Here is a 25,931-nt window from a genome sequence, read left to right on the forward strand (position 1 = left end):
ACTAAGGACTTGGGATCACTTTTTAAATCCTCCTGCACAATAATTCTGAATGTTGTGAAGAAACAAAAGGGAAAGAAAAAAATCAAACTGTTACTGTTGGTATCCATGTCTTCATCAGTCTTCCAACTGATTGATCACCTGGCCTTCACTGTGAAAGATTCTTTCCTGAAGCACCGATTTTCAAATGTGGCTCCGTTAGTTAATGAATCCCTGTTAAAGTCCTCACTCACTAGTCCAACGTGAAAAGTCTCCCTTAACCATGTTCTATTTGAACATTCGAACCTACCCCCCCCACATGCTTCCATTAGGTAAGCAGTCGGGTCAGATCAAACAAGGCCCCTACATCTTTAGTATTCCCTTGAGAAAATTTGGCCTGACAGAAAGAATGTGAGCTTTGGTTCAGCATAGCTCAGTGTGAATCTTATTTTTAACTGTGTGACCTTGGGCCAGTTTATTAACTTTGCTGAATCCATTTCTTCATTTGGAAAATGAGATAAATAATAGCTCCTTTGCAGAGTTGTGAGCATTAGAGATTACTTTACAAAATGTCAAGCAATGTGCCTCACACATAATAGCTTCTCAATAAATGGTGGCTGTTATTGTAATTCCTTTCTCTAGGATCCTGTTTGGCAGCTCCCAAGCATTTCTATACTCCCCAAGGTGCTGTCCCAGTTCCTGTTTTATGTTCAGTTGATGTCAATTAATTCCTTCTAAATTGTTACCTGGTAGGGAATCAAAGGCCCTCCCTTTGACTCTGCCATCAGCACACTTAATTACCTTGAACAAGTCACGTACATTTTTCTGGGCCTCAGTTTGCATAGCTATGAAGTAAGGGGTTTGATTAGATGATTTCTAATGCTGCCACCTACCCTGTGATTATGGACTCCATGGTGTTAATTAAACAGGAAAGCACCCCTTGCTGTGTCTTGTGAGTTTCTTGAGAACAATAATAATTTCTACATTCAATTCTATTTTGAAAGTCCCCTAGATGTCTAATCATGATAAATTGATTACTTTGATGACAATTATGGAAATCAATGAATCAAGTCATTGGCTTTCCTTGAGTCATGTTGATAACTGACAAGTAATGGAAATGGCCATATACATGACTTTAGTGTTTGATTTTGATCTTTCCATATTGGCCCAAAAATACTTCCAAAGCCATGGTGAGGATATGTAGATGGAAGCAAGGAAATAAAGCAAAGAAAGTTGGTATGTTGTCTTGATGAAATTTCACAGTCCTTTACTTTTGACCTCAATTTTTCATAGACAGAAAGGAAAAGGTCCAGACTGCTGCCAAATACATGGGTTTTAGCAATTGGTTACCCAGTTGGGATCTAACAGTGAGACCATTTTGGCAAGAACCTCACAAATACAGCTATTTAACTACTGGCAGCAAGGATAAGATATGCATGATATAGAAACAATTATGTCTGTCAACTGGATTGGGGAGGAAAAAAAAAGATAGCTATCTCCAATGTCAAGATGGTTGACAATGAAGAAATAAGCTACACAATCTGAAATGAAGGCTATGATCTAAATAGAACCACTCCTAATATGACTTTTCCTCATTTGTCAGATAGGACACTCCTAGATCTCAGACTTAGGCTATTTTCAACTGCCCAGGGCTTATACACCTGGATCAATGTGTTCCATGGAATTCAATAGGACAGTCAACTCCAGTCAACATTATCTTTTATGCCCAAACTCACCAAAAACTACGTACTTTTCTGTCTACTTTAAGTATTCTTAGTGCTTTGTAGCAAGTTTGCTTTTAATCTTTAATTTAAAATTTAAACTTAAATTTTTAATTTTGCTTTAAAAATTTTGCTTTTAAGTGGGAATCAGAAGCCAATTTAGAGTTCATGTATAACATATATGGGATTTTTTTGCAAAGGTTTATTTCTTTGCAAAATTTTCAAATTTCTCAAGATGATCATCATCATCTTGAGAATCCAAATAAGTGAGTGACACATAATTCAATAAATGAACATCTATTTTCAAATATTTAAATTTTTTACATATTCATAATTTTAAAATATGAGTAATGTATAATATTAAATATTTTTAAATATTGAAATATAAAAATTCAAATAAATATTTTTGAATGAATGAATGAGCAGAATGATCTACACTATGGTTGTGCAGTAGGGAATGAAAGCAATGAATTTTCATGGATGTTTTGGTCTAGTAGGAAAACCAGAAAATAAAGAAGCCCATAAAATAAATGATTATAAAAGAGTTGCTATGAAACAAACAAATGGGATACTGAAGAGTAACTAACTCCTTAGCAGTGTTGAGCAATGCTTCAGATAGGCTGCCCAGCAAGGCCTCACTGAAAAGGTGATGTTTAAACTGAGACTGTAAGTCCAAAAAGTGGCTGGTTTTCTAGCAGCCTGAGGAAGAGAGTATTCTGGGTCTTTTGGGTGGGGTCTTATGCCAAGAGTGAGGAATACCAGAAGGTGCAAGTCTAGATCCCTGATCTCAGAACTTTCACCATATAAATAAGGAAGTGGGGAATGTACAAAACAGTAAATACCAATCCTGGGAAGGTTACTGAATGTCCCATCAAAACAGATATGAGAGGTGAGCAGAGAGATTAGCCAGCACTGGAACAGTCCTTGAAGGGAAAGTCCAAATTTCAGTAGGAAGGAATCAACACTCAAAGGATGACTTTTAATTAAAATTCTGTTTATGATTTACAATAGGATGTATGTATTGTCTCTGCCTATAATATTCTTCCTCTGTTCAAACTTTAGAACCAGGAAAGCAGCATTATTTGTTTAGTTGTTTGTTTGTTTTGTTGCTTTGTTTATAAATTCAATTTCCTGTGGAGTGCACTATTCACAGTGGGCAGTCAGCAAATGTTCTCATTTGCTTACCTGAAGAGCTTAAAGCAAAGATACAGAGTCCAGCCACCCTTGTTCACTGCAACTAATAAATGAGCTGCATTAAGGACAAAGTACTGAAGAGTAAGTTCAACCCAGGCCAGAATTCCAAGGCTCCCAGAGCTATCTCATGGAGACTTGCCTAGGAACAGCTAGGGGAACAAATAACCAGAGATGAGTTGATGGATCAGTGCAATTTAACCACTTCACTTTATTGAAACACTCCATATATGAAGAATAATATTCAAGAGACCTCAATTCATGTGGTCACAGTATGAGCGAGCTCAAGGAGTCTGGCCTTAGAGGACTGAAATCAAATATAGGTTGTATTAAACAGGTATCACCAGCAGTGTTGGAAGAGATACCCTAGCTAGGCTAACACTTCTTTAAAAGTTGAGACCAAAAATAAATGGGGCAGTATTTTCCTGTGCTGACTTACAACTCTGCACAAGTTTCTTTGAATATTTGAGGAAAGGGTGGTGAAGCCTGTATTCCCAGTCTCTGAGCTCACAGGTTGGTCAGGGACTACCTCATGATTAAAAGTGAATCCTAAGAGCAATTGTTTGACTTTAAAACATTTCTGGGTTTAGAATTCGTTCAAGTGCTGTTAGAATGTAGTCACATTGGAGCTGCTCCTAATTTTGCACAGTGGCCCATAGGATTCAGGACTACAAAAGGATGGTTGATGGGTGGTCAAAGTTCACTTCATAATGTCAGCACTGAATGGCTAAACTACCCCTTAACCCCCACACATCTCATCAAGCTGCCTGTAAGCTTCTCTTCCTTTCTCATGAATGTATTTCTGTGTTTATTTTGGAGACCACATCTGGTTATAATGAGAGAAGGAAAATCCCTTTTGTTAGATATAAAACCAATTCCTTGCATTTTAATGAGAACCTCTTGATTACAGAACCTAGAACTTGTTGAACAACACCATACCTTGCCTTATAGTTTTACACACTTGTGTAAAATTTTAATACACTTGTGTGTTAATTTGATGAGAATCAGGATGACCTTTCTGACCATTGTCTCCCCCACCCCGTAGCACCAGATTGATTTTGCCATCCATTATTTATCTCAAAGTATCTCAGTCTATCAATTTCTTGTTTAGATATAAACATCCCACTGAGATCTAAGATTCTAAGTTACTGTTAACCAACCACCTTTTTTCAGGTTATTGGTTAATAAGATCTTCTCATACAATACAGTGTTGCTGATGATCAGAACTGAAGGGGTGGAACATTGGATCTGGGGAAAAATGAAGTCACTGAGTTGGTCTGCAGCCCTAGGACAGCATGTCTGGACTGAGTGTGGTACTGAATAAGGAAAATGGTTGGGGGCTTGGAGTTTAGATTTGACATAAGGGGATGGTGAGAGAAAAGGGAGATGGGAGAAGACAAATACCAATCACAAAATTTGCATAAGGTTGACCACTCTGTCAGTTCCTGAGCCCCACCTCTCACCCCTACTTTCCAACAGGAATGAATCTGAAGCTCTCTCCTCCACTTGCCAAAAATCCCTGGGGTTGCTAACACTTTCTTTCCTTGTCCTCAGTTTGTGAGTATGTCTTTCCCTATTCCAATGTCCAGAGAGCCTTCAATATGAAAGATATTTCAAAATACATGTAAGAAAATTCAAAGCATAAAGTCTCTAAGAAGATAATATGATTTCAGGTGATAGTCTTGCCTCAGAATATGCAACAGTCTACGTGGGTGAGAATAAAAAATGCAAATGTATGCAATCTCTACTCAAGTACACACATAGACCTAACAAGCATTTACACCTACCTGCAAGTGGGCACTTGAGAAGAATTGAAAGAATATGTGACTTTTGCCAACCAGCATATTCTCCTACCCCAATTGTGAAATAATAGGTCAATTCTGCAATGCCATACCAAAGAGAAGCCACAAGCAAATTTTCTTTTGTGCCACTGAACTTTTCCAGAAATGGGCAGTTTGCTTAACCACCTGATAAAGAAGCATGAGCCAGATGCAGACACATGCCAGCAAGAACCCAGGAACACCATTGAGGGCTGCTGGAATTCACAGACTCCAAATCTGCAAAGGAAAGCAGTGTTAGTCCATCCAGCTGCGCTGACAACAATGTTAACAAAATTCCCTTTGTACAATGGTTTTGCTGAGGTCAGGTGATTACCTCACTAGGCCCTGCTTGCGAAATTGCAGCAGTCAGGAGAATGTGGGATGGCTGTAAGCTCATCAGCTGGATAGCTGGGAAAGCCAGTTTCAGAAAGCTGTCAGTTGAGAGATGTTTTCAGCATATCAGCGGTATGATGTCCAGATAGCAGATTGCATAACAACTAGTGCAGCAAATAGATTGATTTTCTCCCCCCGGAAGAAAATGTTTGACACAAGGAGGTGACCCAGCACTTGAACAGACTTTGTGCATGAGGATCACGCTGGACTTAACACACTTGAGTGCCAAACAGAAGGCAGAATCCAAAGTGCCAGGTAGTCTCATTTTTTACTGGAAATCAAAGAGTAACCCCAAAATATAAGAATATATTTTTCAACAAATACTCTTTTAAAGAAACCAATCATCTAGTGTTTTTAGGAACATATATAAAATATAACACCTTAAAATAAAACACCTATTACATGCCTTTGCAATATATGTTTACCTTGCAAATATATTTTTTTTCTTTTTCCCTTAATTTTCTAATTTCACCTTATTTTGCTTTTTCCAGATGAGAACTTAGTAACATCAAACCTCAAATAATGACATCTTTAATTCCTTTTAAAGCTATTTTTTATTGCATAGTTTTTCTTTCTACAACTTTTGGTGCAGCACAGTTGATAGAATTCTAAGAAATTAATTAATCAAATTAATTAAACTGCCAGATGCTTAAATATAAAATACTGTAAATTAGATATTGTTTTTGACAGCCACCAAAATAGAGCATAATGATCAAATGAGAAATGTTAGTTATTTTTCTTTCCCACCTTGTTTCCCTGCTTTTGAATTTTTAGTGTATGATTTTGGATTTAGTTGGGCCAGAAATAAATTATTGGGTTCAATTATGGAAAAAGTGGTAAAATGCCAGCTGTACATCTCTTGGTTGAGTTGATGAAAACTGACTCAGCAGTGTTCTTCAAAGACACTTCGAATCGTGTGTTTTAGAGCTGTGAGTGATTTCAGGACTTTTTCTAGTTCAGTGTGCTACTTTCCACAAGTTAAAATAATATTTCTGTTTTATTGCACCTCAGGTTCAGAAAGGTTAGATAAGCTCCTTGAGGTTATAAAACTGTTCTAGAGAGACCTAGAATCCAAGCTTCTGATTTATAATACAGTATCTTTTTTGTATTCCAATACAACAAATAGGTATCATATATGTTACCACTCTCTTTATCCGTGTGTATGGCAGCCATTGTGAATCAATGATTACCTGCTCTCCTGCTGAGCATAGAAGCAGCCTCAGAAGCATCTCATCTCATCAAAATAGCCGAACAGTCCACTTTGGAGAGGGGATGAAAACTGTGCTGAACCATGCTCCTTTAAAGGAAAGGCTTGAGGGGCTCAGATTCAAACCTTGTGATAGGAAATGGCTTCTAACCAAGTAAAAAAAAAAATGTCAATCGAACCCATAAATTATAACAAGTATACCACAGTAAATGTAAGATATTAATAATAGGGGGGAACTCTCTATGGGTGAGGGTAAGAAGTGGGTATATAGGAGCTCTGTGTACTTCCTGGTCAATATTTCTGCGAATCTAAAATTCCTCTAAAAAATAAAATGTTATTTTTTTTAAGTCCCTAGATTGGCTGTCCTATCCCTATTTGCTGATCCATATGGATCATCACATGGTACATTTGCACATGGCCATTACTAGGAACCATATATGCAACTGTGATGGACAAGTCAACCATAACTTGCATTATCCAATGAGTATATTTTGAAGCTGTGTTTGGAACAGGAAACCTAATACAAATCCATCAAGTTAAACTGTCTTTGATGTGCATCCAGTATCCATGGGGCAAGTTTTGTTTGTTTGTTTGTTTGTTTGTTTGTTTGTTTGTTTTTTCCTTGATGGAATAATTACCAGAACATGACAGTTGTCAAAATACTTTTTTTTCTTGCAATTTCCCTATAATTAGCAGACTTAAACTGTGGATTATGGAAGACAGTATACTTCAAGTGTGTGTACTATGATTTAAGGCTAAGTAGGTCCCATAGGAAAAGTTTAAGAAAGTGATGTTGTTTAGCTTGGCAAAGAGGAGACTAAAGGGTGCTCTGAGAATTGTGTTTGAAATATGATGATCTATTAAGTGGAAGACAGAAACCAGCTGTTCTCCATCTCCAGTGAGGAAAGAACAGGAAACTGACTCAATGGAAGATGTGGGTCTGGGTATAATAGTCCTTCCCTAATTAACTCTACTCCTTCTCTGAGCATTGCTTTATCCTTCTTTCATCAGACACTTAGGTTTTAGCATATAGCAGAAAAGTCTATGTATATTAATAGTCTTACTTTGTAATCTTCCCAAGACATTATAGGTTTTATCTATTAGAAAGTGTATTATTTGTCATGAGCTAAACCTAGTATATAGTATTTCTTCCCAACTCTTCAGTAAGCCACCCAATGGCATGTACCATTTCTATAAGACACTGGTTAATAAATGCTTACAGTCCATCTGGTATACTGAAACTTTCTGAATATGAAGACAACCTAAAATTACTCAAACCCCTCCATGGTGAGAACGAAGAACTATCACAAATATCTCTTCTCTCTTAACCACACCACCATGCCCATCACAGAGAGTCCTTGCTCATTTCCTGAGTCTTATGAGGTAGAATATGGTGCATGGCTAATAAATGTGGTAATATGTTAAGACTCAGGAAATGAGCAAGAACTCTCTGTGATGGGCATGGTGGTGTGATTAAGAGAGAAGAGATATTTGTGATCATTCTTGGCTGCAAGTGTTTCCTCAGGACGGAAGAGAAATCTTGGACATTATATCATATCTTTGTGTAATATTATTTATATCCAAATCACATCATTGAGTAAATATACAGCAAACCTGTTGTGTTAATAGAATGATAAAATATAAAATATAGATTCAAAAAAGACCTGATACTTTCTCTTCAAGAGCTTAACCCTTCAGAGGAGAATGAAGAAACCCAGGTGTATGTATCTCAGTGAGGCAGAGGCTGTGTTGGGGGTTTTATGAAAATATAATTCATCTTTGGAAACAAAGTGGGAATCACTGATTGCATCATTAGGATGAGAGTAAGGCCTTCAAAATTAAGGGACTTCCACTGCCTCTCCCAAAGGCAAGTCAGGAGACAGGGAACTTGGTAACCCCCACACTTAGGAATTATATCCTGTGACAGAGGCCCATCTCAGTGCAACTGAGAAGAAGAAAAGTGCTCATGATTGTAAGAGCTACAGAAATTAGGACAAGATTGTCCTAAAATATGACATTGGTGGTGAGTTATAATTTAAGTGTAAACAAAATACATTTACCCATTCCTCAAGTACCAGTTAAGGCTTTGTGGAAATCAGGAATGTAGCCTATGGAAATCAGCCTGTAGGAAATCAGGCCCAAATGTTAGCTTATTAAAATTTCAGCCTCATAGTTGCCCTCTAGCCCTGACTTAAAATCTCAGAATAAATTAAGAGTAAAGAACTGACATAAATGGTGCTGGATCATTTGTACAGGAGACAAAGAGAAGAATATAACACCTGTGTTACTGCCTGAGCCTAGTCCAGATCTAAAGCTGGCAAGGATGGTGAATAGATGACTTTTCTAAGATTCCAGAGTTAGGGATCTATCTATCCTAAAATTAGGTCTTCCCTATAGTCACCCTGTGATGTCATGAGCAGGAAGGTCCCATATGGATAGACCCACCATGAAACAAATAGGAACAGGTGGCCGATGTTATCGGACAACTTAATCACTTTTAAAACAAACCCATTTTTTCCCATGGCACTGAACTGACTAATTTATTTGGAAGTAGTTGATTTCTTCACTACTTTGCTTTTTCTCTTTATCATTTCAGAGCATTATAGGAGGATTTTTAAGTAAGTGTCAAATATATATAATTGACCGTTGAGGACTTTTTGATCTGATTCTTATCCAGAAAAGTTTATACACACGTACACACTCACAAAGTCACAATGAGGAACTGAAATAACTTTTACTTGATTTCTGATCTTTGAGTCACCTTCTGCCCAAAATTGTAGAAATTATGGACGACATATTTAACATTTTCTTGACATAAGCATAGATTTTTAGAAACTCTAAATCTTGTTCTAAATCTCCACCTGATCAAAGTATTTAATTGAGATTCACTCTACATTTCCCCTGAAAGAATGAAGATATATTAATTAAATTAAGTTTATTTGATCTATATACGTTGACACTTAACAAATTAACATTCATTCTTGTCCTCTCTTTTGTGTGCATGTGTGACTGATTTTTAAGATGGGAGTCAATAGCTGAGTTTAAGTGCATTCCAGGTTCCCCTTCCAGCTCCCCCAGTGTCCTTGAGCAGGATCTTGTTAGCACCTGAAAAGTTTGGCACACAGTAAGGCAATTAGCTTCCTTTCACACCTAAATTTACCTTCACCCCATGCAAACCTGCAGCTGTTCTCCTGCATTTGTTACTCAAATGATCTCCCTGCTAAACAGTGAATCATGAGGCTGAGGCAACATAACCTTATTGGCCTCCTAGGGACCTGGTCCTATCTCCTTAAAACATTCTCTTCACCACTTTTTTGGGGGGAGTCATTTTCCACATTTAGCTCTGAAAACTTTGAGCATTTTCAATAACGCTTTTCAATGTAATAATAATGGAAAACAAATGAACTCCTTTAAGTGGCTCACTTCTAAATGTTAGAGTTTTTTTTCATTGATTTTTAACTGGTGATTAGCAAGTATTTATTTCAGCAAGTACTTATTTATTTAATAGACAATGTATTATTGCTTACTGTGTATAGAATACTGTATTTATTATTATGGGGAATAAATTATTTGAAACCTTATTTTTTAGCTGTTTATATGCAAATGATGCCTAAACACAATATAAATAGAACAATAGCTTTCATTGTGATGTTTGAGAAGTTTGCAAATGGATCCTAAAAGTTCTAAATTAATTAATATTTTTAAGGACTGAATCATCAAGTTTGGCAAAGAAGAAACTGAAGTAGAAAGGTCTGGTCCAGACCTTGAATAGGAAGGTATTTGCTCATTCTTTTGAAGTTACAATTCAGCATCCTTTAGTCAGGTGCCTACAGACCATGAATTAAGTGTTGAGAAGCAGGGTATTCTAAGCAGAAGGTTGGTTTGAGTGGATTCACTTAAGTGGAAATCTGGACCTGTATAATGGTTAGAGAGCTAGACATGACAGTAAGCATTACCTAATAATACTCAATATGAAGAAGGATTTCCTTCTAGTGAATGTTCAAAGATGAGAAATTATAGGAGTCAGAGCACTTTAAGGTATAATAATGTACAAGGAAACCCAAAATTAGAAACCTTGGCTATCCAAAAAATGCATGAGGGCCACCAAATGTCTAAGTAGGGAACCATGGGATATAAACCTTCCATGGGATCTGAACAATAATAGGAAGTTATAGAATCAGTGACTGAATGCTACTTTTCCTGAGAAATCACTACCCAACTCTGTCAAAAGATTTTGATTCTATCCCTGAAGGTCTTGAAGACCTCTGACTTTGTCAGAGTCTACAAATGGATCCTTCTTGTCTAATTTTCTGTAAGTGAGCAGAGTTAATCATATACAATTAAGAAAGACTATAGGTACTTGAGAGTACCTAGAGTTATGAGTTTATAAGATATAAGAGTTATAAGGAGGTGGGAGTCTATAGATATTGAATCTAAAAGGTAGTATTCAAAGAGGGTGATTGATAATACCAACTCTACAAGCAATTGAAGATTAGCTGAAACTTGAAATTTGAGAAGAATCCAGAAGTTGTGAACATTGTGTTCAAAACTCTGTGAGTGTCATTAATTTTTAGTATCTTAAAGAAATTTATAGTTATATCTGTAATATGTTCAAAACATAAAATAAGGCATTTCTATTTTTTAATAATTGTTTTATTCATTCCATATTCACATACATTTAAAGTAATTAATCTGTTATAGAAGTTTATAAAAAAATACACTTAAAAAACAATGCATTTTATATATTCTCAGAATAGGGTTATTACTACCTTGTGTCAATCTTTTTCCCCTTTCTTTCTCCTTGTTCCCTCTCTCCCTTATCCTCTTTTCTTTCTTCTTTCCCTCCTTCCTTCCTTCTTTTTTGTTTCTTTCTTATTTTTCTCATATATGAAGTATAAATAACTCTTGTTTTGATTCTCTTGTCTTAAGGAAACACCTATCTGAAAAGTAGGTTAATGCGCTTGGTAAGAATTTAAAGTTTCTTTGAGACTTGTAATAAAACCATACATAGCTCCTTTGCAATGTTGAAAGTTACATCAGCATTTCTGTGTCATCCTCTGACTCTTCCTACATTTATAGTAACTGTCCAGAGTACCTGTCTGAAGAGTATAAAGGAAAGAGAATAAAACTCTAAGTCTGCAGAATCTAACCTTAAGTCTAATCTTGTGTCATATCTTCTTCCATTTGATATATCATTACATTAAAGCTTAAACAAAAAATTCTTATCATCCTCACAGTTCTGAGTTATGGCCCCTTTATCAAGCTTTTCAGGGAAATTTCTTCATCATAATCAACATCTTCACTTTTCTCATCTGCAAAGATGCTGTGTAAAAAATTACCGCACACTTAAGAGCTTAAAATAACACACACTTATTATCTCAGTCATTGTGTCTCAGAAATCTGGCCATGGCTTAGTTGGGTCTTTTCCTTGCATTTCACAAAGTTGCAATCAAGATATCTTTTGGCCACATTACATTATCATCTGGCAGCTTAACTGAGGAAAAATCTACTTCCAAACTCACTCTGTTGTTGGCAGAGTTCATTGCCTTGTGGTTATATAGGACTGAGAGACCCAGCTTCTTACTAGCTGTCACTTGGAAGCCATCCTCAATTCCCAGCTCCTCCTGCCTTGTAGCTTTCTCCACAGACAGTTCACTCCATAGTAGTGTGTTTCTTTAGACTAGTAGAAGAGTATGAGCAAGTCCCCTAGCAAGGCAGAATGTATATAACATAATTACAGGAATGATATCCCATCACCTTTTCATATTCAGCTGGTTAGAATAAAGTCAACATATTACATCCACACTCAAGAAGAGAAGATTATACAAGAGCATGCACACTGGGAGGTGGGGGTTATGGGGTCACTTTAAAGTCTGTCCACCCCAGAGTGGGTATGGTTTAACATTCAGAGAGTCTTCAATCTTGGAAAACAAGCAATCAGCATGGTTTCATCCATCACAGCCCAGCTGATCATCCCATCCATTTCACAAAGATCCCCAGAGGTAAGAAATATAGTGCTATAAAATAAAGATGATATTGGAGGGCAACCTGTTAGGTGACTGGTGAGTGATGAAGTTGCTGTTCATCTCGCTATTATTTGTGGTGTGAGCTTCTGATTTCTAATCCTAGCCATGATTCAGGATCTATTAATGATGACAGGCCTAATTCCTCTTTAACTTCTTCCTCAACTTTCAAAATGTAGATGATGATATACATCAATCTTAGAAGGGCAGTACGAGCTTTAGCATGTAAAGAATTCAGCCCAATTTTGTATAGACATACTTTTGAGTAAGAATTCAGCAGAAAGCAGCATAAATCTTTAAAGAGGTGGCACAAAACTGTTGGGGAAGAGATAGAGTTCTAATTTAATATAGAGAAGTGAAGGCTAAGGGGTGATTTAATTGCTATCTACAAATATAGGAGAAATCTTTATAAGAAAAAAACTATTTTGCATATTCAAGGAAGCCCAAATTAGATTAAGGAAATAGGAGATTTTGTTTAGCCTAGACATTTTTTTTTTAAAAAGACTTTGAAGTGATTCTACAATCTTCTTCTCTAGGTGGGTTTTAAATCTAAATCTGGAATTGGAAATGTCCTTGACATTTTTTTTTCTTTTCTTTGATCCTATTTATTAATATACATTACTTAAAAGCATAAACTTCCTTCTAAAATAAAGAATGAAGCAATTTTTACTTCCTTATTCAAGAAAAAAATGAAGTGAACTCTTCTGAATTTTGATAATATGAGCCAGTTAGTTTGAAAAGTGGTGTCATACTACCCAGGGAAAGTAGCTGGACATGGAAAGGAATAAAGATACCCTTTGATACCCAATTAGGTACCAAATCAGGCCTGAATTTTCTGTTTGTGCCAGGGGAACATTTGAATCTGTTACTAAGCTTTTATATAAAATAGATAACCAAATGAAAAGACTTAAATTGAGCTAAAAACAATTGCCAAACACAAATAGAAAAAAAGGAGGAGACAGGGGTGCCTGGGTGGCTCACTCAGTTAAGTGTTCAACTGTTGACTTCACCTCAGGTCATGATCCCATCATCGTGGGACCAACCCCAGTGTGGGGCTTTATGCTGAGTGTGGAACGTGCTTAACATTCTTTCTCTCTTTCCCTCTGCCCCTCTCCCACATTCATGCTCTCTCTCTGTCTAAAACAAAAATAAATAAAGAAGAAAGAAAAGAAAGTAAAAGAAGGAAGAAAGAAAGAAAGAAAGAAAGAGGAAAGAAGGGAGGAAGAAAGACAAAGAGGGAGAAAACAAATAAATGGGTTATTACATGAGACTGGCTAGTAAGTGGTAAGACAGTTAAATGTCAAATAATCTTAACATCATGGACTCTTAACTAGGAAGGTCACCATGTCCAATCTCACAGAGTGATTCACTTCAATACCTTGACAAAACCACCGATTTTTTGGTAATCATTTTATTGGTTAAAATTTCAACTTCTTCTCAGTTAATTTGATTCAATGTTGCACATTGACAAAGTTCTTTCTTATGTTGATCCTAATTATTTTTCATAGGACTGTGGTTTGTTCTCTGGAGCAGTACCTAGTGATTTTTTTTTTTTTAAATATACATAACCCTTTGCGTATGTGAAGATGGCCACCAGGGTATTTCTTTAATACTCTCTCTCTCTCTTTTTTTTTTTTTTCTTACTCATCTAAAGTTCTTCAACTGTTTAATTTATTAAGCAGCCTTAAGTCCTTTGAGAAGACTTCTCTCCCCTACCCCACCAACACTGTATATTTTAGAGAAATGATGAGATCCTAATGGCCAAAATCCTTAGATATGGATGGAGTGTTGACTTGCCTATGAATTTAACTTCAAAACCAGTTGCTTAATCAGTTCATCACAAAGACACAGACTGGCTCATAAAACAACAGATGAGTGAGCACACAATAAAATCAAAGCTGCAAAAGGCCATTAAACACTAAAGATATATTGTAAAGTAGAACTTGCTTAGGTAAGAACTTCCTGCCCAGTGCCATGCCATGATGATTAATGTGTGCATATGTGAACTTTATGAAAAAGATAATGAATTGATTGTGTTCTTAAATGATGCCATTTTAGACCTGTTTGGCTTCCTCTCCTCCCTTGGGAATCAACTGACCACACTCTGTTAGTTTAAACAAATGAACATTTAATGTTGGCCATTCTGCCAACCAAGTTGGGGAAAATTAAATCATTTATCAAGGGAAAAAGAAAAATAGTAAGGGGTGTCTGGGGAAAAGGTAAAGACCTATAGTTATCAGGAAGGAGAGGGTGCCACAGATACTGATTAAAATATAATAGAGGAAGGCCTTAGGCTTGTTTTCAAACTTTGGTTTCTTCCTATTTTGGTATCAGGAAACTTATTTTAATCACATCATAAGTCTTTCTGATTTCTTAAGACAACCTTCTTTGGCAACTCTAATTTTAACACTAGCTCCTGTGAACACATCATCTTCTTCTTGGTGGTCATCCAATGGATTGTGAATGACAGTAATATAATTAGGGAATCTATAAGTAGAAAATAGAATTCAAAAGCCATTTGTGACAATAGACTAAAGTCTACCTTGGTAATATATCTAACATTTAACAAACAACCCATTAATATTAATAATATTAATAATATTAATGTTAATAGTATCGGGAATTATTAATATTATTAATCCAATAATATTTATTGTACTTAGTACTATTCTAATAACTGAGGGAAATACAAGGAAAATACAAGTCACAATCTGTGTCCTCAGGAGCTTATAAAATTTTAAGAAGAGAAAGCATGTGCCTAATATATATGTTATACTATAGATTATTATATTAATATTTATGTATTTCATGTTAACATATTATATATGTTTAACGCATTTATTATACACACACACACACACACACATATATATATATATACATATATATATACACAAAATGACCTGAGTGTTATAATGAGATCTATAGATGAATAAAGTATATTGAAAAGTGTTTTTTTTTATTTTTTTTAAATGTTTATCCATTTTTGAGAGAGAGAGAGAGAGCACAAGCAGAAGCAGGAGCAGAGGACACAGAATCTGAAGCAGACTCCAGGCTCTGTGTCAGCACAGACGCCAATGCGGGGCTCAAACCCACGAACTGTGAGATCATGACCTGAGCTGAAGTCGGATGCTCAACCGACTGAACCACCCATCTGCCCCGAAAAGTGGTTTTAAGAGGCTGAGAAGGAAACCAGTCAGTTTTTCTGGGTGATTTTATTATTTATGTTATTGTTTCTTAAAGCCAGCATGAATTATGTATATTTGACTTATTTGTGTATTTATAATAATAAACACATAATTGATAAAGAGTAACAAATCTTTCAGCATTAAGGTATACCATCTGATAGAGGTTTCCACTCTAGTACAGTCATTGTGCTCACACTCTGAAGATGACAAGGAAGACCAGGTAAATAGATAGGGAAGGGAATATTGAAAGATGAGTGCAATCTGAAGACCTTTTCTGGAAAGTGATGATGTATCACCTTCAACTGAGCAAAAATGGTAGGTGTAGCAATTCCCTTAGAAAGTTTTCTCAGGTTTATTATGTAGTGACCTCTCATGTGCCAATCACATATTTCCTGTGAATAAGGCAGCTTGAATGCCAACTGTAAAGCCAGATTTAGGTCCTGTAACTGTTGGACTTATCCATGGTCTTGCTTTTATGAGTAGCTGGCTATGAGAGGAAGGGAATAAGGTTTGGACTAAGCTGAAAGGTGTTTTACTGTTTACCATGTATAGAATGAGCAGAGAAAGCTTTGAGAATTGTTTAGAGGGAGACCATAGTACAGCCCTAGTGGGAAAGCGTTAACATTAACTAAATAGTAAAGCCAAGAGAAGCTAGAACTTGGAAAGGATATAGGACAAAACAAAAAGAGAAAACTAACAAAACCATGTCAAGTACAAGAGTTGAGGGTATCCAAACACATAAAATAAATCTAAGCAATGTTGGAATTCTCTGTCAAAGATGCCCCAGAATGTTCTCCCATGTTTCCCTTATGAGCAACCAGCCAGTTATTACAAGGGTGTGGTGTGTTTTCAAAGGAACCAAAAGATGCCAAATGAATTTTAAAGGATCTATACTTGTTTCTCCATAAGAAAAAAAAAAGTGTATTAATATCTGCTTGCTTATCTTTTAACATACTAACTATACTCAGGTAAGTAGAGTGTAAAGACAATACAAGAGAAAACAATATATTAACATTATTTATTGCAACTATATTTATAATATGAAAATATTGGAAACATCTTTATAGGCAACAAAAAGGAAAATATCTAAGAAAATTATGGAATAGGCCCACAATGCAAATCTCAAGATTAACATATTTAAAGTGCATGTTACAATATGAAAAATATCATTCATCTAGGACAAGAATTAAAAAAAAATTAATCCTTATTTATTTTTGAGAGAGAGACAGAGACAGAGTGAAAGTTGGGGAGAAACAGAGAAAGAGAGGGAGACACAGAATTCAAAGCAGGCTCCAGGCTCTTAGCTGTAAGAATTTTTTTAAATATACACTTCTTTTCTTCCTTAGAGTGTCTCTTAAATGAATAGAATAACACTTATAACAGCATGGTTATTATAGATGAATATTTTCCTCCCATATAAAATTTCAAATTTCTTGTTGGCAGGGATGTCTTACTCATCTTTCTATCCATCTTACAGGGCTGACTCTATGTTTGTTACACTGGACTAAATTGAACAGTTGAGAATGCAAGAAATGAAGGGTGTTATGTTACAATATTGGTAATCTACTTTTACTTCTAGATTTTATTATATTTTTTTATCATAGTCTGTTAAAAGCTATCTGGTTAGATTTCTTTGCTGGTATCTTTACTTGTATTACACCAGAAGTCAAAGGGGAAAGTTTTTTTCAGAGATATAAATGATCTTTTATTAGTTTTTGGATATGGAAGTCACCTAAGGATTGATCAGTTTTTGTTCCCTTGGAAGACCCATTTGGCCACATTTTTACAACTGTGCTTCTGAAATAGAGTGTGAGACAAGGAGAGGTGGGTGATAACCAAAACCACTGGAAAGGTTTTTCAATGGGCAGAGAAGAACTGAAGAAAGACAAAGCAACAAAGAAAGATGAGAAACACTTAAAGATCTAGAGATCCTTCCAGTCTTTGCCAGAACCAATTTGTCAAGTTCATCCCCACGCCTTATGCTCATTCCAGCTCTGTCATATCTCCCTGACCCAAGATGGCTGCCCCATAGCCACTGTAGTCTTCCAGTGGCCACTTCCCCTTTCTGTGTTTGAGGACTGCCTTGGCTGTCAATGTGAGACTGTTTCTACTTCCTTGGTTTCTACTTCTTTGTTTTTCAAATGACTTGGAAGAAATTCAGAGTTCTATAATTTACTTTTACATCCCAATCTATCTTAGATATATATTACCAATACTTATTCCTCTATTATTCAAGGGAAGAAAATGATTGTTCCCACACAGAAGTTTTAGAGGAAACTCCCACCACACTGTACTGTCATATCAGATAATCATTTAATCACTGACTAAATCTAAGACACTGAGATTAGAGAATTCAAAAACTCTGGGAGACTTTAAAAAACTTTCCAAATTAAGTATTTATTGTTACTTCAATGCTTTCTTGCTACTTAATTTTCCTGAGTCTCATTTTAGGAGAAATTTGCTCCTTTAGCCTTGCACACTTCATCTCAATCAATACGCTATTCTCCCTAGAGGTCCCAAATTATTCTTTTCAAATGTCTTTTTTATCTACCCTTGGAAACAACACAAGCAAATGGAGTCTGACTTCCAGCTGTCAAATCAAGTGTTGAGGCAAACCCTGTGAGCGCGAATCATTCCATCTTGCCTTGTTCAATCTGGGTAATGTGGCACCATCCCAAAACCTCCCCTACCACCAAGAGAGAGAAAGGAGTGAAAGACAGATTGTATAATTCTCAAAAGTTGGAAAATTTGTTTATTTTTTTCATTATACATTATTTGTTCATACATAAACTATTACCTAAATAGTGAATCCTTGCTTATGTTCCTTGGAAGTCTTTGGTAAATCAGGGTTAAGATTTGGAAATAGGGTATTTTAAGTGGGTTACCTTTTTTGTTGTTGTTGTTAAGAATTCAACTCAGACTTCCCTATAATTCCATCACTAGAAATCCATACCCTGGAAAATGTGGTAGCAAGGTTTCTCTGATTCTTTAAGGGACAAAACCTTCCTGGTTGAGATAGGCTAATATTCAAACATAAGTTGTTGATCACATTGTTGACTATGGTAGGAAAAAAAATCTGTTTTCAAAACAACGTTATTTGGAAATCTTAGGGATCATTTTAGGCGTGTTACTTATATGTTGGCTTATATGTAGCCTCTGTTCAAAACAAAATTATATTTCCTTTGGGGCCTGATTTCAAGGCAGTTTTTTTAAATGTTTATTTATTTTTGAAAGAAAGAGACAGAGTGTGAGCAGGAGAGGGGCAGAGAGAGAGAAGGAGACACAGAATCTGAAGCGGGCTCCAGGCTCCGAGCTGTCAACATAGAGCCCAATGCAGGACTCTAACTCATGTACCACAAGATCCTGACTGAGCCGAAGTCAGATGCTTAACCAACTGAGCCACCCAGGCACCCCTCAAGACAGTTTAATTTTTCACACACACATACACACACACACACACACACGGTTGTTATTTTTTCATAATTGAACCTAATAGATTATGTCTCCCTGCTTTATGTGAAGGTCCAATTTCTCCCCTTTCTGTGTAGCTCCCAGAGGATCCTATACTATGCAAGGTGCAAAACAAACAAAACCCCTTCACTTTTGCCCTGATGATAATTGTGGAGTGGCAGTGATGGTGTTGTTGGAAGTTTTTAAAACAAAAATACCTAACCAGGTTCAGAGACATTACCCAGATATGTTTTATGTGCTTTCCATAGTACATTCAATTGTTTTTAAACAAGGTGGTAAAAAAGTGAGAGCTACTCCTTATTTTCCATCCTCCACTGTCCCAAATCCTCAGACTCCATCAAAGTGCACCTTGAGCTCCACCTCCCACATTGTGTTCCCCACTGGTGCCAATCTTCCAGCTAACTCCATTTCCCCTTTGTAAACGCTCGATGTGCTGACCTATTTAAAAATATAACTCAGGTGCCTGGCGAACCATGATGCCTGCCAGCTCTTCAGATAAAGAGGATCCACTTATTAATCTGCTCTGTCTCCATCTGCCCGCTCAATTGGGATTGACTGCTTGCTGTCCAGACTGATACCAGGGAAATCTGATTGAGGACAAGAATCTCTTTGTACGTTTCCCCCACTGATACGGCACAACAGGTCTGTTGCAGCCAGGGAGTTAAGCTGATGTGACATGATGTCAGATGGCCTGCCATTGTACGTCAGAAATTAAAAAGAAAATATTCTTTCAAACTGGAATTCCTTATGTGATTTTTATTTCCTTGGGCTTTGAGCAGATTGAGTATTGAATTGCTTGACTGGAGCCCATGGATAATTTAATACCTGCAACATTCGTCCCTGGGTGAATTTCAGCCACATTTGACTTGTTCAGCATGGCATCTCAGTTCTAACCATTTCATGGAACTCTTGTAAATATTGATTGATGAAATCCCAAGGAAATACTTTTTCTAGCTCTGATTCTGAAATGCTCCAGAAGGGAAGACTTGATCTCTGTTTTCGTCCTTCCTACTCCATATCTAGTGGTGTGAAAAGTAAATAAAAATTTTGGACCCTCTTTTAGCCTTCTCAAATTAAAATAGTCAATTCTTACAACTTGAGAAAAAAAGTGGTGTGGTTTGATCCATCGAGGTAGGATTGAATAAAAACAACAAACAAGTAAGCAAGAATAGCAAACAAATAAGCTCAAACCATATCAGTGGAATCAAAATATTATACATTATTTCCTGGGAAGCTTTTGGAGTCCCTCAATAGGAGTCTTGACTACATAAAGTTAACTCTCCAGAGGAATGTAAACATAGGAGATATATATATAAGTACTAAATGGTTAGAGTCTCATGCATGTAGTATTCAGATTATAGTATGTGTTTGTGCTTTTGTTGAAAAGGTCAGGTAGAACTAGCCTTAGGTCACGCCTAGAATCAAAACTGAATGCCTTATAAAATTTCTAAACACCATTTATTAATAAAAAATCAAGAAAGAAAAGAGACAGACAGGTAAGAGTTAAAGATCTTACAGGAATTCATGTTCAGTAGCAAAGAACAAAATATTATCACTTTCTTAATATTCAGCTTTTACTATTTAGTCAAGGCTAATCATTTGTTAATTTGTGTAAGCTCCCGTGCTTAAAGATTCACCTCTGAATGAAATATGTGGCTGATCCTTACTCTTTATTATAAATTAAACAGTATAAAATGTAAATACTATTGGAGAAAATAAGATCTCATTCATTCAATGTAAATAACACTGAATAAATTCATATTGACTGGCTTCTCTTTGATATTCACTTGTGATGAGAGTGTATGTGTGTATTTATGTGTATTTGTGTTGAACTGTGTATATGTGAACATGTAAAGTATATGAAGCACTGGGGGGAAAAAGAACTTGGTTAAACAGATAAAAGAGAGTAGCCTGCTATAATAAGCTTTTTAAAAATCAAGAAATTCTCGTGGGTTGCCTGGGTGGCTCAGCTGGTTGAGTGTCTGACTCTTGATTTCAGCTCAGGTCATGATTTCACAGTTCCTGGGATGGAGTCCCATGTCTAGCTTTGCACCGACAGTGCAGAGATTGTTTGGGATTCTGTCTCTCCTCGCTATCTTCCCCTCCCTGCACTGGTGCTGTATGTCAAAATAAATAAAAATAAATAAATAAATAAATAAACATTAAAAAATGAATTCTCCTAACAGTGAAAGAAGTATATTGTAGATTATTTCCTTACATTTCTTTGCCATAAATATTTTAGATAAAAATATAAGAAGAAACACAAATCCACATTATAATTAGTGAAAGAAAACAATTCTGTTTGCTTTGTTTTGTTTTTTATTAAGGTATAGTAAGGTGTACTATGTAGTAATTTGATATTTGTATATATATTTGATCAATTACCAAATGTTAACTAAACTTACTAACTTACTAAACTTACAGTAAGTTTAGTTAACATCCGTCACTATACATAGTTAGAAAACTTTTTTCTTTTCTTTAGTCTTCTTTATTTTTCTTTTTTAATTGAGAGAGAGAGGGAGAGAGCATGAGCAGGAGAGAGGGGCAGAGAGAGAGACAGACAGAGACAGAGAGACAGGGAATCCCAAGCAGGCTCCACACTCAGCACGGAGCCCTATGCATGGCTCAATCCCACGATCCTGAGATCATGAACTGAGCCAAAATCAAGAGTTGGATGCTCAACTGACTGAGCCACCCATGTGCACTTACAACGTTGTTTTTTTCCTTATATAGAGAACTTTTAAGACCCACTCTCATAACTACTTTCATATATGCCATACGGTATAATTAACTATAGTCACCATGTTCTACATTTCATCCCCATGACTTATTCATATTATAACTGGACATTTGTACCTTTTGGTTTCACTGGCTGACCTCCACCCCAGACAATAGCACTCTGTATTCTACATCCATAAGCTCGGGTCTTTTTGTTTTGTTTCATTTTGATTTTGTTTGGTTTTTTAGATTCCACATATGAAGTTATACAATATTTGTCCTTTTCTGTCTGATTTACTTCATATTTAGCCTAATGCCCTCGAGGTCCATCCATGGTGTTGTAAATGGCAAGATATTTTTATGGCTGAATACTATTCCATTGTATATATGTACCACAATTTATTCATTCGTCAATGAAAATTTAGAGTGTTTCTATGTCTTAGTTATTGTAAATAATGCTGCAATAAAAATGGGGGTACAGATTCTTTTTGAATTAGGGTTTTCATTATCTTCAAAAAAATACCCCAGAAGCAGTATGCTGGATCATATGGTAGTTCTATTTATAATTTTTTGAAGAAACTCCATACTGCTTTCCTTAGAGGATGCACCAATTAACATTCCCACCAACAGTGCACAAAGAGTTCGTTTATTCTGTATCCTTGCCAACACTTGTTTCTTTGTGGTTTTTTTTTTTGTCTTTTTAATAATAGCCATTATAACAGGTATGAGGTGATATCTCATTGTGATTTTGGCTTGCATTTCCCTGTTTAAATCTCATCATATTGATTGAAAATTTACTTGGCTATTGAGTTTCCTTATCTCCATAGATCCATATCCATTTTTCTCTAATCTAGAGTCGAAAAGATACTCCATTCAAATGCATATTCTTTATACTAAACAGATGTTGGGTCATGTATTCTTGGACCTTTCCTGGATGAATTAAACTGAACAGAGAAAACATGGAAGAAAATTACCCTTTAGAGTGTTACCTAAAGTCATGTACCCAAAGTCCACTCCAAGTATGCAGCTTTTTGTTTGTTTTCCTGTGGGAGGTGAGTCAACAGAGAATACCCAGTGAAAATAATATCAGCCCCCAGCTGAAGGGAAAAAAAAATCACAAAAACAAGGACAGATGGGAGAAGTCACATCACTGGGATCATGGAATTCTACAAGTTCTTCAGGAAAGCAAAAACATCTATGACCAAGATAGAGCATTTAGAATGCTCTATAGGTTAAAAGTATTCATGTTATAAACTATGAAAATGCACAAAAATATGTAGGACACAAAAAATTACTTGTATTTTTTAGGATGAGGTTAAAATATGGTATGATGTTAATTACAGCATCCAAAAGTAAACAACTTCATCTGTTTTGTCTTACATGCCACACAAGATTATGCACCTTGACACTCAATAAGAATCAAAGGCTGACGTGAAGGACTTAACATGGCAAGTTTCTTTTGAAGGCAGGGACGTACCAATTTTCTTTTTAATTTATTTTTTTTTTTTTTTCAATGTTTATTTTATTTTTGGGATAGAGTGAGACAGAGCATGAACGGGGGAGGGGCAGAGAGAGAGGGAGACACAGAATCAGAAACAGGCTCCAGGCTCTGAGCCATCAGCCCAGAGCCTGACGCGGGGCTCGAACTCACAGAGCGTGAGATCGTGACCTGGCTGAAGTCGGACGCTTAACCGACTGCGCCACCCAGGCGCCCCTTTTTAATTTATTTTTTAATGCTTATGTATGTTTGAGAGAGAAAGAGAGGGAGAGAGAGAGCAGGAGCAAGGGAGTAGCAGAGAGAGAGGGACACAGAATTTGAAGCAAGCTCCAGACTCTGAGTTGTCAGCAGAGAGCCCCTACAGGGGGCTCGAACTCACCAGCCGTGAGATCATGACCTGAGCCAAAATCACATGTCAGACGCTTAACCGAGCCCCCCAGATGCCCCAAGGACATACTAATTTAAGTCAGATAAATGAAACATGATTTTTCATTTATTTTTCTTTTTTTTTAATATTTATTTTTTTGGAGGGAGAGCACAATCAGGGGAGGGGCAGAGAGAAAAGGCCAGAGGATCTGAAGCAAGCTCTGTGCTGACAGGCTGACAGCAGCACACCCCATGTGGGACTTGAACTCCAGAACCGTGAGATCATGACCTGAGTGGAAGATGGACGCTCCACCAACTGAGCCACCCAGGCGCATCGAAACCTAATTTTTAAAATAAATCTAGAGAAAAGTTTATTTCTCAGACTCTTAAGAAATGGGACCACTGAAAACATGTAAAGGTTATTTCCTAGAAAGGGAGTGGGAGAGAGAAAAATGAGAAAATAAAGGTTGTCCATTATTAATTTTCCATTTGCGTCAAGAAAAATGTTTGCAGGCAAATTTGCTTGTATCCTAAACTGAATATTTTTCTCATCCAGATTGCAATAGTCTTTTTTTTTCAAATTATCTTTCCTTCTTATCAAAAAGCTTTCTTGAAGTCAATCAAGGTGGGAGGCCAGAAAGTTGATAAAGAGGTCATTACAGCAACTCATGGAAGATATAAAACAATCCATTTCAAAGAGTGGGGACTATTTCCTATCAACATTTGAATGTGAGTGATTATTTGGCAATTCCTCTTCCCCTTTTCCTCTCTTCTTATCCCCCATATGCTCCGTAGTAGAAAACTTTGACCTTGCTAAGAGAAATAATAACATAACACATCTGCACCATCCGTGTGATTAATACCGCCCTCTGAAAGGAGCACCTCAACTGGCAAAATACAACTAAAATGCATGAACACACCGAGGAACTCTTTGCCTTGTTCACCTTCTTTCTAAATAATTCATCAGTTTAATGATAATGACATTCAAATATCATAATTACAGCCGACTCTTTAAAAAACATCAATTCCGGGGCCAAAAAAGGAGTAACCTGCCCCCACTTCTTTTCTCACCATTAGCTGTTAATGCCAAAATATGATCTTTATTCATTTCACTGACATAATATAACACCAATGTAGATTTCCCATTTTTCATAAAATTTTCATCTGCACTATTAGTGTCACTGATAGCAGACTGCAAAGTGTTGTTAAGCTACAAGATGGAAGACACTGCGAAAACCTCAGCATGTTAAGAAGCCATAAAATTTTATTCAGTTCATTTACTGCTACAGTCCAGTAACCCTGTAGTAAGAGTGTGCTATTTTTATTGTGTATTTATTTAAAGGTTGAATATTTTGTTCCCTGGACTAGACATCTAACCGAGTTAATCAGGACTCCTCATACACTGCGTTGTATTCTACTTTGGGGTTTATCATCTCCTTCAAAGTGTTTTTGTATTTTTGGTGGTTGGGGAAGAGATGACAACAGAATATTGCGAACAAGCTTAGCTATGGATAGGGGGTCACATTTGTGCTCAGAATTCAACCACCAGTGTATGGGCTTCATGTGATGCTTAGGAGAAAGATTTGCTTTGCCCTCCTCTTTTTTCCATCTTCGGTCTCTTCCCAAGCAAATCTCGGGGCAGACTGCAGTGAAGCACAATGTAATAGGCCTTGTGCTGGTTGGTCTGGCAGGTGGCCAGAGTGTTTGACTGCTCACACAATCTTGCAGAAGTCAGCCACATTTTGCATTTATTGTTTTGCTAGGATGTCTCAGCAGTTTGACATAAATAGGTAAGATCTTTTTTGAATAGTGTGGTGCAGAACCTGTTTTAGGTCTACTCATGAAACCATAGCCATCTAGAGCCGGCTTGTCTGTATTCATATCAAGTTATATCATATCATATCGTCATATCATATCATATATCATATCATATAATCATTATGTGAAAGTTGCAGCATGAAGACACAGGGTGCTCTGTGTATCAGTTTTGCCAATATATGGGATGTATTTCAATATCCCAGACTTCTCTGACCACAAACAATGACAGCTACACCAGCGATAATTCCACTATGCAAACAAAATTGTCAAGACAGAAAGGAGTGTAAAAGGGGCAGTTGTTCCTACCGGTCTCTCCCTTAGGGCCGGGGTGTTGGTTGCACTAGGCTTAGCCAACTCCCAGGAAACCCATTACTGTGCAGATTCACTTAGGCCCCAGGAGTACCTGTTTCCTACTCAGTCCCAATTAAAGGCCACATGGAAACTCCAGGTGCAGTAAATAGATAAACTAGCAACAAAAACTACAATAGCAAACAGGCCAGACAAATGATCTACAACATCCATAATACATTCTCGCTGTGTC

Source organism: Prionailurus viverrinus, chromosome D3 (genome assembly GCF_022837055.1).
Source record: "Prionailurus viverrinus isolate Anna chromosome D3, UM_Priviv_1.0, whole genome shotgun sequence".
NCBI lineage: Eukaryota > Metazoa > Chordata > Mammalia > Carnivora > Felidae > Prionailurus > Prionailurus viverrinus.